We start from the raw sequence: 13,071 nt of genomic DNA, 5'->3' as shown, positions 1-13,071 counted from the left end.
CCTGTTATCTTTAACATCCCTAGCCAAGTTTAATTCTAAGTTTAATTCTAATTTAATTTCTTTTCTAAGCGTAAAGTAGGGATGAGGATTTGTTTTAAAAGGCAAGCATGCTCTTCCCACATCTTTGTGCAGATGAGTGTGTGCACAGTCCCTTAATGTAAATTCATTATGGCTTGACTGGTTCTTACAAAAATGTGTGGTGAGATCAGGAGAATACAGCACTTCACATACAAATAGTAAGTTGCAGTCTACCTATGTGATGGAGCCCAAGGACCATTGCTGCTTTTCATTCGCAGTGTAACAAATTTCCCCCTAAAAGCATGCAAAATAGAGACCGGTGAGAATTACTGGAGATACTTTACAAAGGAGGCCAACCAAAGCCAAGGCCATTTGAGGAACAGGAATGTTTCTGTTCTGTCACTCTGTGTAATGCAGGGTTGTTGTGGATGGTACCCTACTGTTGATAAATCTCTTGATAGCTTTTGGCAATTATGTTGTTATGTAGATGATTTGGTAAGTCACTTAGCTGCTGATAGTGCTGATAGGTGTATTGCTTTCCAAAATTCCTTATCACACAGTACGTAGAGCACATTTTTGGCATTATACTGCCAGCATGGGTTGTGCCAGTTTGATTCTAGTTGTTTAGCTGTGCGCAAGCTAGTTAAAGCAGTTTTCTTTCTTTGGGGGACAGGAAGGGAAAGTTTGTCAGCCTCCATTCTGGAAGTGTTTTGGTAGTTATGACTTCTTTTTCCCTTCAAAAATGTATTTTGTACTTTCAGGCTCTCTTATTTTCAGATGTCATTAATGGTAACTTCTGTCTTTAGAATGCAAATGCAATTTTAGTGTACTTTTGCACTCTATAATACTCCTCTCTGCACAAACTGCTTACCAGACAAATTAAAAGGATAGGTATTTGTTCAAAAAACAACCAAACAAAACCAAGTGAGTTTACCTTCTGAAATATTTATGTACTCATAGTTGTAGGTGCTGCAACATATTTATGTCAAAGTGACACCGTTCTGCTTTGCCAAGCGTAGGCAGCTTCCTTTAGCTGTGTGTTACCCACTGTAGGTAGGAGGAGGAATTGTGCAGGTCGCTAGAACTGTTGAAATGCCTTTGTGTCTTAGCAGTGGTAACCTATGCAGAAACAACCCCTCTGAGGTACCTTTCGCAGGGGAATGTTGGAGAATCCCGGATCCCTGGCAGTCACTAGCATTCCTTTCCAAAGGCTGAAATAACAGCACTTCTATTAAGAAATGCAAAACCCTTCCTCCTGCCGCTGTGCATACACAAACCCGGTATGTGCATACACAAACCTGTTGATGACAGTGACATTTTAACTTCCTCAAGTTGTTGAATTTTCACTAAGGAGACCTGGACAAGGTAGTGACACATGGAGATCTTGCTCTCCAAGGCTGTGCTGTTCGTAAGGTGATTCACAGCATGTACAGAGTGGATGAAAAATGTCCTGGAAGCACTCCAGTTTGTTACTGTATTGAAGTCATTTTGCCCAGGCACAAATACTGATGATTTGGGGAGCCTGTAGAGCTACAAAGAATGGAAGGTGAATCTCCCCAACCTTAGGTTAGGTTGTAACTACTAAATGACATTTTATTTTGTGACCAGCTATTCACCTGACTCTCCAGACCTGTGTTCTAAATAAAACCCAAGGAAATAAAATCCTCAGGATGCTTTGGCCTGTTAGAAGAATAGTTGCTGCTGGATTTTATAGATCTATTTTACTGTCTGTTCCTAATGGCAAGATTTAGAAAAGCATCTTGATTTTATACTGCTGCAAAATATAGCCCAAACTGGGAGTAATCATACTGAAACAGATTACTTTTTTTACATACTATACTTCCTCTATTTTTTTTTCCAACTGTTTCCCGAAGTATCAGCTACATTTACTATCAGTGGTAGGATAATAGGTTAAATGAATCTTTTTTCTTTCCTTTTTTTTTAATGCTCTATAACTGTATAGCTGCTCTTAGGCACACAAAAGTAAATTGTTAAGATAAAATTAATCTGATGTAGTTCCTGAACCTGCTCCCTTGATGTTAGTGCAAATTAATGGTGGAATTAGGATCAGAGCTTTAAAGTATAAGAATACTAAACCCCCCCTAATCTGCAACAGTAGTATCTTAGAGCTGACCAAGTTAAAGATATGAATGAAAAATCGTGACATATGCCTAATCCTCAGCTAATTTTCATGGTGAATAGAATAATATTCCATGGAGCTGTGAGTGGCCAACATGTTACTGTACATTAGGGCCCTATTAATCATAGTTTATTTACAGAGCATATGGTAACTGCTCTGAAGCATGCCATATACAACATGCTTTTATCTTTGTGTTATTGTTTAAAACTACAGTCTAATGTGTCACTGGGGATATATGTAGTCTTGGAAAAACTGTTTGCGCTGTGGTATTTGCTAGCAATGTGGTATGTGGCCAGGATGTACACGAGGTATTCAAATTGCGTATGCTGCAGAATTTGCAGAATTTGTGAATTTGCATTTTAAAATACTTGTCATTTCTGGAAATACCCCGAGGTGTAACTGTCCACAACTTCCCTCCGCTAAATAAGTATTTATATTTGCTTTCAAAGCTGAATCGCTAGGCAGGTGGGGAGTTGGTTTCTCAGCTAGTGATTTAAACCTTACAGTCAGGACTGTGACCCAGAAAGTTAGGGTTTTTTCTTAATGTTATTGCTGTGCTGTTCATTAATATGTGTGGAGTACCAAAGCCTGTAACTGAATGCTCTGCTTCCCCGAGTGCAGTTTATTGCTCTGCCTTTTAGAAAAATCAAGAGGCAGCTTGGAAGAGGTGCATGCCAGACCAGAGAGCCTTGTGTAAGTTCAATCCGGAGATGTTTCAGCTGGCACCACTTGGCCAAGGCAAAATAAGTTGCTTATGCCTCCAGTCACAGGGTGCCTAATTACATGTGAGCCCTTGGGAGCAGGGATTCAAATGCTGGGAGAGTAGACAGACATCTCTCCTTCCCGGGGTGGGGGGAGCATTTCAGAGATGTGGGGTGAGTTGTGGCAGTGCTAGGGGCCTTTAACCTGAAACTGTGAGAGCTGGGGCTTTGCCTGCCTGTGTGCTGTTGAGGCAAACAGATTGTAATTTTTCCTGTCTGCCCCTGCCTGCCTTTTGCTGTGGTGTTTCAGTAAGGCTGATTTGTAGTCACTGGATTTTTGTGTGATGAAGAGAACTAAATAGAAATGCATTTGTTATATCTATGCTTTACCCCATAGGTATCCCACGAGCCCTTAACTAAGTCCATTGCATTTTAGGCATTTGACTTTACCAGGGGTGTCTCCTGCCCCCTCCCCACCCTACAGCAAGCTGCATGGTAGAGAGATGCTGGTGGCACAGCCTGATGAGCCTTTCCTGAAACTCCGGAGGTCAGGGAGGGCCCTGGGCTAGCTCCTGGCTTGAACCCCAGCACCCATGTCTCCCTGAGCACCCGTGGGTGCATGCTCAAGGCTGGCTACTTCCCCTGTCCTGCATGCCTTCCTGAACACCAGCCCCACAGTGTTCCCTGGAGCAGTGGCATGTGGACATGCAGCAAGGTGCTCCCTGCTTGCCAGACCATGATGTGTCAGTGCTCTCGGAGCAGCAGCTGCTCCTCAGCATTTCCATGCTGCTGCAGGGTCAGGCTTATCCTGAGAGCAGGTGCCTGATGCTGATGGTGCAGCTGGCACATAAGTTAGAAGGATGAGGCATATGGGGGCTCCCTGCGAACCTGCACACCTGCACGGTTTCAGGGTACCCAGAAAATATTAAGGCGATTTAATTGCTAAGCCTGAAGGTTTTTAAAATACACTCCAAATGCTGCATAATGTCTATAACCCAATTTTTCTGTCCTTCAGGAGTGTTGCCGCTTTGGGGTAGCTGGATACAACATGGTATATGGAAACAACAGTGTTGCACCATGCATGCCTAACTGCAGGGAAAATGCAACTTGCAGTCTTCCCTGAAGGTTGCATACTGCCAAGCGTGGCTGGTTAACATTGGTTAATTGGTTTGCAGTGTAAGGGTGGTTTTTAGTTTGTACTCTGTGGTGGCAATAGTGACCGGAGGCTGTGGTCTGTGAACCGGTTGGCTGAGAGCCTGCCTCTGAAGAGTCGTGACTCAGGAAAGCTAGCTCACTGTCAGCTGGCACCCCACTGCTCTGTGGAGGGCTTTGCTTTTACCAGCAAAACCTTAGGGAGCTCGCAAATGGGAAAAGATTGAAAGCCTGCTCTGCCTTTCCAGAGGTGAAGTGAGATCATAAAGTTATCATTTTGGTGCGCTGATGGTTTTGTGGATTATTAATTGTATTTTTTCATTTTCATGTCATTCTCTTGCTTCTTTCCTGTCCACGTTTGTCTTTCTCTTCAAATATATGTGCAGTTTTTTGATATCCAAAATTCTTTATTGATCTAATAAAGTGTTGAAGTGGGATGACTTTGAAAAGACTGCAGGGTAGCTTAGTGAATTCATTTTAAATTAGTGTTTAACATACAACATCTTCTTTAAAGTTCCCAAACTTTCTGTGAGCAGTGTCATAGTTATGGCTGTTTTCAGAGAACTTGAGAGTTTGCAGGAAAAATCATCCTGGGGGGGGAAATATTTTCTACTTGTTTTCACTACAAAAGGGGATAAGCTGTTACTGTCAGTGTTTGTGGGAACACAACTGTCCATCCATTCGTGAGACCTTGTGGTATATGATAATACTCCCATGGTCATTTTTGAGATACTGAAGCATGGAAGTGAAAGCCCCTCATTTCATTATGTAGCTATATGCAAATAATCCTTTTTTCTCCCTCCTTTTTTTTTTTTTTTTTTTTTGTACTATTTCTGACAGTTTTTTAGAGATTTCACAGCACCCCTGGTAGATTGGCCCAAAACAAGAGAAAGCAGTCCTGAAAGTTCAGCCTGGCTCATACCAGAGTGTGCTGCCTCACTTGCTTTGTTGCAAATTCACATCAACCCACTGGCATGATAATGTGGGACAAGCTGTGGAGTCATCTGCATCTTTGCTTAATCTTGAGCAGTCAGGCTGGCAAGAGAGTGGAAAATGCTCTTCAGCAAGAGGTTTGATGCTTAGGAAAGTCTGATATGGAGCACAGATTTGTGCCGCATATAGGAGTAAATTCTTGCTTGGATGGGGATGGCCTTGCTTTTGTCTCATGCCCGTTGGTGCTGTTGTGCAAGGTGACAGAAGAGGAGCAGCAGGTCTTGCCCAATTCCAGTCTGTGTTCTCCTAGTGCTTTGGTGGGCCTTGCCCATGCATGGTGGCAGGGGTGTGCCCAGTGGGGTGTTTGCTCAGGCAGTGTTCTTCATGCTAGGATGGCTCGGAATCATGGAGCCTTGCTGGAGTTCAAGTGAACTGTATAATTAGCATTATTTTAGCTTCCAGTTGGTTCTAATAGTACCAGGAGGCTGTTTCTGCTTTGCATAACTTACTAGAAAAGGTATTTTTACTTTCCTATATGTACACCTTATATAGAGGAACATGCGGTTCTTTTGTCAGGCAACAGCATAAACTCTGTTTTCCAGTGTCATGACCAGCAAGTGTGAAATCTCCATCAAAATTCTTTTCCCAAGTGTCTTTTAGGCTGAGTAGGGAGAAGTACTGCTGTGTGTTCTGGATGCTCATACCTGAGCTCAGGGCAGATGCCTGCTCTGGTCCCCACTGGTGTCAAGGGACTTTTTCCTTCAAGTTTGTTAGTAGTTGAACTGGGGAAGTGATCTGAGAAATCTTCCAGTGTGAAGGATGTGAGGTAGGAATGGATGGGAGGAAGCCTAAGTGATATGAGGGAAGCAGTAGGCTAGAAGGAAGGTCCAATAAAATCAAATAACAAAACACACCCATAAAACTGCAGGACCACAAGTTTGGAGGAGTAGCATTATGTTTACATGCTTGGCACAGCTTTCATTTCTAATTTGTCTTCCTTCCTTCAGGCATCCTCCTGCCAGAGAGGTGGTCTGTGTGCCTGCTCTCTGCAGCTGGAGAGTCCCTGGTCAAGTCATGCCAGTGGTGGCAGAAAGCCATAGCCAAGGAAGATAACTGTCTTCCCCATAGCAGTCATTGCCCTTGGGTGGGTGTGCTTGGCTGGCTTTCCGTTTCATAGGTTTCAGGCAGTAGGGCATTAGAAACATTATAGGCTATTAAATATGTTCTTGAAGCATTTGGCTGCACTAAACACAGCTTTTAATAGAGTTCAGATTTGAGATTTTTGGGACAGAGAGGGTTTGGACATAAACTTTGTTAATTTGGTTTTGAAAAGGGAAGTTCTTTCATGCTTTGAAGGAAGAAAAGACTATGCAGACAGAACTGCAAGTCTCTTCCTTAAATCAGAGTTTTCTGCCTGAAATGGGAACAACTCAGCAGAACAGTTTAAGTAAACATGGCCATAACTGCTTATCTGAGACACTGGCATCCTCTCTTCTTACTCTGTTTTTTTGTGGTATCCTGGCATCACTCAGTCAGTGATGTGTTTGTTCTCACAGAACCTCCTTCACAGGCATATACTTTTACATCCAGTGTTTGAGGCTTCATCTGAACAGCTCATTCCAGGAGCGTATGTTTCTACACCTATGTAGATGATATTTTTGAATTGCTGTCTGAAAGTTCTTTCCCCCTCCAGCCCCCACTTTCTTTCTACCTCTGTCATGGCTTCTACATTTATTGTGGGTGCAAAAACAGGCAACTGTTCCTGAGTCATCTCAAGTTCAGCAGAGAGCAGGATAAAATCTAGGCCAGAGATGGCAAGTGACTGGTGGTGTCCAATTGTAGCCTATGTGTGGAGTATGTGCGTGTAGTAGAAACACTGGGAGACTTGCTGAAAATCATGTATGTATGTGAGAGGGCAGAGAGTTAGGTACTGTGCTCTAAAGCTCGTGTGTGAGCATGGGATCATTTTCTTCTGCTAGGTAGAAAAAATGCACCATGCTGTGAGAATGGCTTATTGATGCCTGACAGTGCAGCTTGGGTGGGTTTTGCCTGTGTGTGTTAAAATACTGTAGACTCGCACTAGGTCTCTTACCCAGGGAGCACTGACACGTGTAAGTAACTTTTGTGCACTTAAGTTCTTCCAATGTACTGAATTAAGACTTCATTATTCAAAATAATCTTGAATATTTTGCTTTTGTGACCAGCTTCTAAAGGACCAATTTGTTTTAATTTGTACATAAACAACAACAAAAACATTTTAATTACAGAATGTAGGATAGTAATTCATTTGATAGGTCTAGTAAATAAAACACTCCTGTATTTGGTAGAGTAAATCTGCATATTCTGTAGCATACTCCTTAAAGTTATGGAAGAATAAGAAATGAGAATTGAGAGAAGCCTTTTTTTTGATAGGAATTAATATGTATACATTTATGAGGCTGTAGTATATGTTCTTCCTCTTTTTGGCTATAAGGAATAAAACTGATTAATAAAAAAAAAGAGAGAAAAGGAATACTGTGCCCCTCTCTGCCAGTTCCATCGTGCTTCAGGCAGCAGTGCATCAGGACGTGGGAAGTGATCTCAGCCTAACTTTTAGTTATATTTTTAAAAAATGTGTATGTTGGTGAAATAGTCTCCAAAATTACAAAGCTAGTACACATGCAGGTGTAAGTATCTTGCACTGCTGATGCCAGTCTAGTACATAAAGAGCTTCACAACTGTCTGGATTTGCTCTTCTTTCATAATGAGCTGTAACTTGTTTACTAATGCTTGAAAGCATGTACGCATCAAATAAATCTCTGGTATTTGGGCCATAGTGTACCAGCATTAGGCAAAAGGAAGATTAGCCACACACTATATTAAGCTATGATCCACTTTACTCTTGGTTCCTAGCTATACTAAAACAACCAAACCATCAAAGAACAAAATTAGTGGAAGGATTCCTCAGACAATAGATTTATTTCCATGTTTATTTGCATTACTGTTAAGAAAAGGGCAATCAGAAGAGCAAATCTCTTTGGGGCTCAGGGCGTTATGAATTAGTCATAGGATATGAAGTGAGCTTTTGGCTGTGGAAAACTAGCAACAGATGCAAATGCTAAATAGCTGCATCGTATGGTGTTGCTGCAACAGCTGAGAGACAATACGCATGCTTTGAGTGCTGGTGCTGTTGATAGATGGTCTTTAGCAAACATTGGAACTAGATGATCTTAAGGTCCTTTCCAACCCTAACTGTTCTATGATTCTGTGATTCTTTTGTATTGGCAAATCTGACACAGAATGAATTTGCAACAGTGACTCAAAAGACTTTCCTAACATGAAGCATCTTTATTGCATATCATTTTAGCTCTTTCCTGTTTTTACTCTGCTCTCTTTCAGTGAAAAGGTCAAGAAAAGCAGTAGCTCAGTGGCTGAACTTTTCAGAAGTGCTTTACAGCGGGGAAAGTGGGAAAACCTCTTAAAGTGGTGTCTTAGTAAGTTAAGCCTTTTGTTCCTCAGTTAATTTGTTTTCCCTATTTTTTCATTGATTCTTATGTATCAGATTAATTAAAGTGACTTTTAAGGTATCTCCAGGTAGGTGCGGCACTCCACTTCAGCTTTTCCCCTCCCCTAGAGTTAGCCTTTGCTGTATGAAACCTGTCAGCCCACCTTGCTAGACATGGTAATGTTGAGTCAACTCTGTAGTTCTGTAACATGACTGCCCATCTGCAGTGAATGTGGTTGGTTGCTGTGTTCGGAGGATTACAGTGTGCCTCTTTCCTCTTCACTTTCTCCGCACATGTGTGTGCATGAACCTACAAGCTTGAATAACACTCTCCCTTTGTCACTGGACTCTGAAAGCCACCAGCTGCATTGGCTGAGATTTTCAAAGCTCAGAACATGAGCTTTGTAAGCAGTAAGCTAGGTATACTTGATACTGCTATCATGCTAAGGAATTAAAAAAGAGAAAACTCTATACAGTAAAAGACAGAAATGAAGGCACGCAGGAAGATTTTCTTGATGTTGCTAGAGTTTCAGCTAGCGCTGCTGTCTTACTGTTGATTCAGATTGAATGTCAGGGCCTTAGAAAGTTAAGTGCTGAATATTCAAATATAATTTATAGCATTAAATGAGGATGGCTTATAAGTTTAACTAGCCTTAAGGGTGCTAAGTATTTCCAGCTGAGGCCAAAAGGACTTTCAGCTGGTCAGCAGTTCTTGTGATTGGGCCTGATCCTACTTACTGTACTTTTCTTGCACACCTAGTATTGCTGCATTTTTCACAGGTATGAATTTCTTTGCTCACATCTTTTCATGCCTCATTTGCTAACTCTTCTGTTCTGCAAAATTGGCAGGATGACAGCAAGCAACTCCCTCATCCTTTTGTGTCAGGACTAATCCTCAGGGTTCTTTCTGATGTGTCTCCAGAAATACGTATTCAGCTTAGGCTGAATGCTCATTTGATTTGTAGTATTAAAATGTGGACAGTGCAGATCACTTTCTGAATATTTCCTGTCTCTTAAAAAGAAACTGTTGTAGAGGTGTACATGAACAGTTCCAGAGTTTTAAGCTCTCTGTCACATAAAAAATGTTTTTAAAATACAGCTCCACTTTAGCACATGCATGAGTACTTTGCTAAATCTCTACATTTGGCTTCATTTAGCATAGTTGGAGCTTTGCATGTAACAATTACCTGACCAGTCATTTAACAAGTTGTGGTACTTTAGTGCTCAGAATTGAGTTACTCTGCTTTGGTGTGATAGGCAGATTTTTATTTTGATTTCAGATTATATAGCTTGTTTTTACTTCACTCTTCTTTTACTTGAGGTATGATTTAATTGAAATTTAGTTGCAATGATTGATAGTTGCTTTATTTGATACCTGTTTGTAAGCATTAATTTGTTACTTTTTCAACATACTGATATTTGTCAGAAAAGAATGATACTATTTGTCAATGAAAATGAGGCTATAAATGACTAATTTGGGATACATTTCTGGTATGAGCAAACAGTGTTCCCTTGGTGAGTTTTCTGCTATGGAAAACTGGGTTATTGTATTTTAGAAAAGACCTGTATTCCTCTAAAGAGGAGTGGCATTGTGCAACTTCTGGAAACTATAAGAAGAATCTAAACGTATGTGTATTTGTATTCAAAGTATGCCTCAGCATCTGCCCTGCTGTTCCTCCTGGTTCATGCAAGGGACTGGAAATGGTTAGTTGCAGGTTCTGTTGCTGATTTTTGTTATTCTTCTTTACCCCAGTTCTGTAGGCCATGAGATGAATGACTGAACTCTGGGCACCTCCGTGCAGTCACTGGCCAGGTTCTTCCCAGAGCTACACTGTGCCTGCCACTGATGCCGCTCTGTTAGGTCCTGAGCTGGAGATACCTGCAGGCACCAAAGATGAAAATAAGTTACACAGATGTGCTACTTTGTATTTTACTGACAAGTACAAAAGGATTTAGCAAAATTACAACTCAAGAGTAAGCTGTGGGAGGAGGGAGATACAATGTATTCTTTCCTGCTAAAATGACAGTATTAACATTCTTGGCAGCATTCATGGAGCTCCACAGTAACTTCCGGTTTGCTATTGAAAAATGCACCAAATAGCGTATACTGTTTAATTCTGGGTTGCATTACACAACAGAAATCGATAGCCTCGGTGAAGCACATCTGCATTGCGAGAGTAAACCCTCCTGGGAAGCAAGTGCATCTTCCGCAGAAGTTGGAGTGAGGCGTGGCCAGGGCATTGCTATTTTGGCAAGCAAAGGGAGCCAGTGTTGGAAAGCTGCCTCACCTTTCACTTTCCATGGAGCTTATCCTTTCTTCCTGTTTCAGGCAACAGCCACTGCCACTTGCTTCTCCTGGTGCTGGTGTGGCCCTGGGGATGCTTTCTGTGGTTGATTAAAGCATGAATATGGGTTTTGAGAGCCATGAAGACGTCTTTGCCATCTGTCTGGCTTGTTTGTGATCCCTGAGTAGGATAGGCTATTAAGGAGCAATAATGCAATTATTAAGTAAGGAATGCGATTCAAAAATCATCTGGAAGAACTAAGAAAATGTTTTGATTTTTATTAAAAAAACCCAACCAACCCAACCAACCCAAGCCAAATCCACACCTCTGTGAGAGTATCTTCTTTAACTCATAGGTCGGCAGTAGTTGATGACAGGTACAACATTCCTGTCGTTTTTGTACTGTGTTTCATTTGGCTTCTTCCAAGCCTCTTGCTTGCTGGAAGCAAAGTCAGGCTTCTGCTGTCTCAGTTCAGCTGAAGTTCTTCTGTCAGCCTAAAGCTTGGTTATTAACCCTCATGTTCCTCTTGTCAGCATGCGTTATTTTTTTATGGCAGTGTTGAGCAAAGACTCTCCAACAGCACCTGTGACAATATAATTGGACCTCTCTGTCTGATAGAAATGACTCACTCTTTAATAGGGGGCTCTGGATGCTTTCTTTGAAGCAGGCTGGGTGTCTGATCAGCCAGTCTGAAATGTGGGTGCACAGAATTTCACCTGGCACTATAAGTAGTTATTCATGATTTGCTGTTAAACTGCAAGACTGGAGTGAGTGAGATTCCCCAGGGGTCTGTCCTGGCTTTGGTAATACTCACTGTTTTCATTATTGAAATGATTGATGGAGCAGAGACGGCAGTTATTAAATTTACATAGGATAAGAAGCTTGAAGGGGCTGCAGGCTCCTTGGAGAGCAGGCTTAAAGTTTAGACCTGCCCTGGCTAAGTGGAGGGGTAGTTTAGGTTGAAAAATACCAGGATACAAACTTAGAAGCAGCGTACAGGGATAGAAATACCCAGTTGCTTGACACAAGATACAGAATGGCTGACTCAGTAGTGGTCCTACAGAAGGTCTGTGAGCTGGAATTGGGCTGTGCTGGAGGCAATTTGGCCTGGTTTAGTTGAATAGGGTGTTCAAAATCACAGCTGGCTCCCAGACCACAACAAAAACTAGCCGCAGCTAGTCCTGCTCTCCAGTCCCCTGGGATCTGGGCTGCCAGTGCTCTGCTGAGTGGGCAGCTCATCCTTCCCTTCCCTGCTTCCACTCCAGCCCTGGAGATGGAGGCCCTGCAGCTCCATCATGAGCACCTGCAAGGTGCTCCTCCGGGCCTCATCCATGTGTGCAGTACAGTGCATGTGAAGGGAATCATAGACCTGAGACTGTGGGTGTCATACAGTTGTACAAGGAACAAGGTTTACACATCCCTGTCCCTCAAAAAACCACTGTTTTAGGGTTTGTAAAGAAAAGGCACGAAATAACCCATCCACTCCACTCAGTATTGGAAATGGCTCAACATCTAGGTTGGGGCACAACATAGTCAAGAGCCAGTTGGATGGCATCCAGGGAGAAGACAGTGAAAATGATCAAAGATTTGGAAAGCATGACCTGGGAAAGAAGATGAAAGAAATGGGATTGTTTAGTCTACAGGCAAGAAGGCCAGTAACAGACGTGATAGAAGTGTTCAAGTATGTGGAAGGTTCCTACAGGGAGAAAGGGAATAAATTGTACTGCACAACTGCAGGGGTTAGGATGAGAAGAAATGCACTTAATTTGGAGGTGGCTAGGCTTAAGTAAACACTTAAGAAAACTTTCAAGTGATAAGGGTATTTTGATGCTGTAGTTATTTGCCTTTGAGAAAGCCATGGAAGCATCGTCACTGGAGGTTTTTATAAAACAGACAAACTTCCTCCAGGAATATTTTGGGCGCTGCTTCGGGGAAGGAGGTGGAACACATGCTTCTGAAGGTCATTTCCCAGGAAATAATGAAGATTATTACTTTTTGTGATCCTATGGACTTAGGTAATCTCAAATAACCCAGCACATAACTCCAGAGATAGTGGCAATTTGTTATTGCAGCATATCACTGATAAATAGACAGCTGATTTATGCACAAAAGAGTGGTGACATTATCCTTCTGCTCTCTGTTCTAGTTTGTTGGTTTTGTTTTTTTTAAAGAAGCAATCTGAGTAAACTAATTTTACTGGAACATTTCAAAAGGCTGTTCCTGTAAATATATTACTCTATCCAGAAATAGAGGAAGTAAAGTTGGTTGGCTGTGCTTATTGAAATATTGTGCAAACACAATCAGTACTCACTAATACACAGTGTGGCCGTAGTAAAGCCAGCAGTACTCCATGAGGCA

The 13,071-nt window shown here is 41.9% G+C and overlaps 1 protein-coding gene across 11 annotated transcripts in view; it reads left to right on the top strand.

Moving 5' to 3' along the window:
- Positions 1 to 13,071, top strand: part of ATXN1 (ataxin 1) — a 255,986-nt gene that overhangs the window by 48,118 nt on the left and 194,797 nt on the right. For 8 of the 11 annotated variants that reach the window (XM_065667305.1, XM_065667302.1, XM_065667303.1 and 5 more), the window contains one exon: positions 8,323 to 8,417. The exons of 2 other annotated variants lie outside the window; for them this stretch is intronic. The gene's annotated coding sequence lies outside the window, so the exon portion shown is untranslated. Of the gene's footprint in view, positions 1 to 8,322; positions 8,418 to 12,577; positions 12,729 to 13,071 lie in introns of those variants that run through there. One more of the 11 variants, XM_065667306.1, reaches the window with a different exon arrangement.

The sequence above is a fragment of the Lathamus discolor genome, chromosome 2 (assembly GCF_037157495.1).
Source record: "Lathamus discolor isolate bLatDis1 chromosome 2, bLatDis1.hap1, whole genome shotgun sequence".
NCBI classification, from domain to species: domain Eukaryota; kingdom Metazoa; phylum Chordata; class Aves; order Psittaciformes; family Psittacidae; genus Lathamus; species Lathamus discolor.
This window is presented reverse-complemented; position numbering and strand designations above follow the sequence as displayed.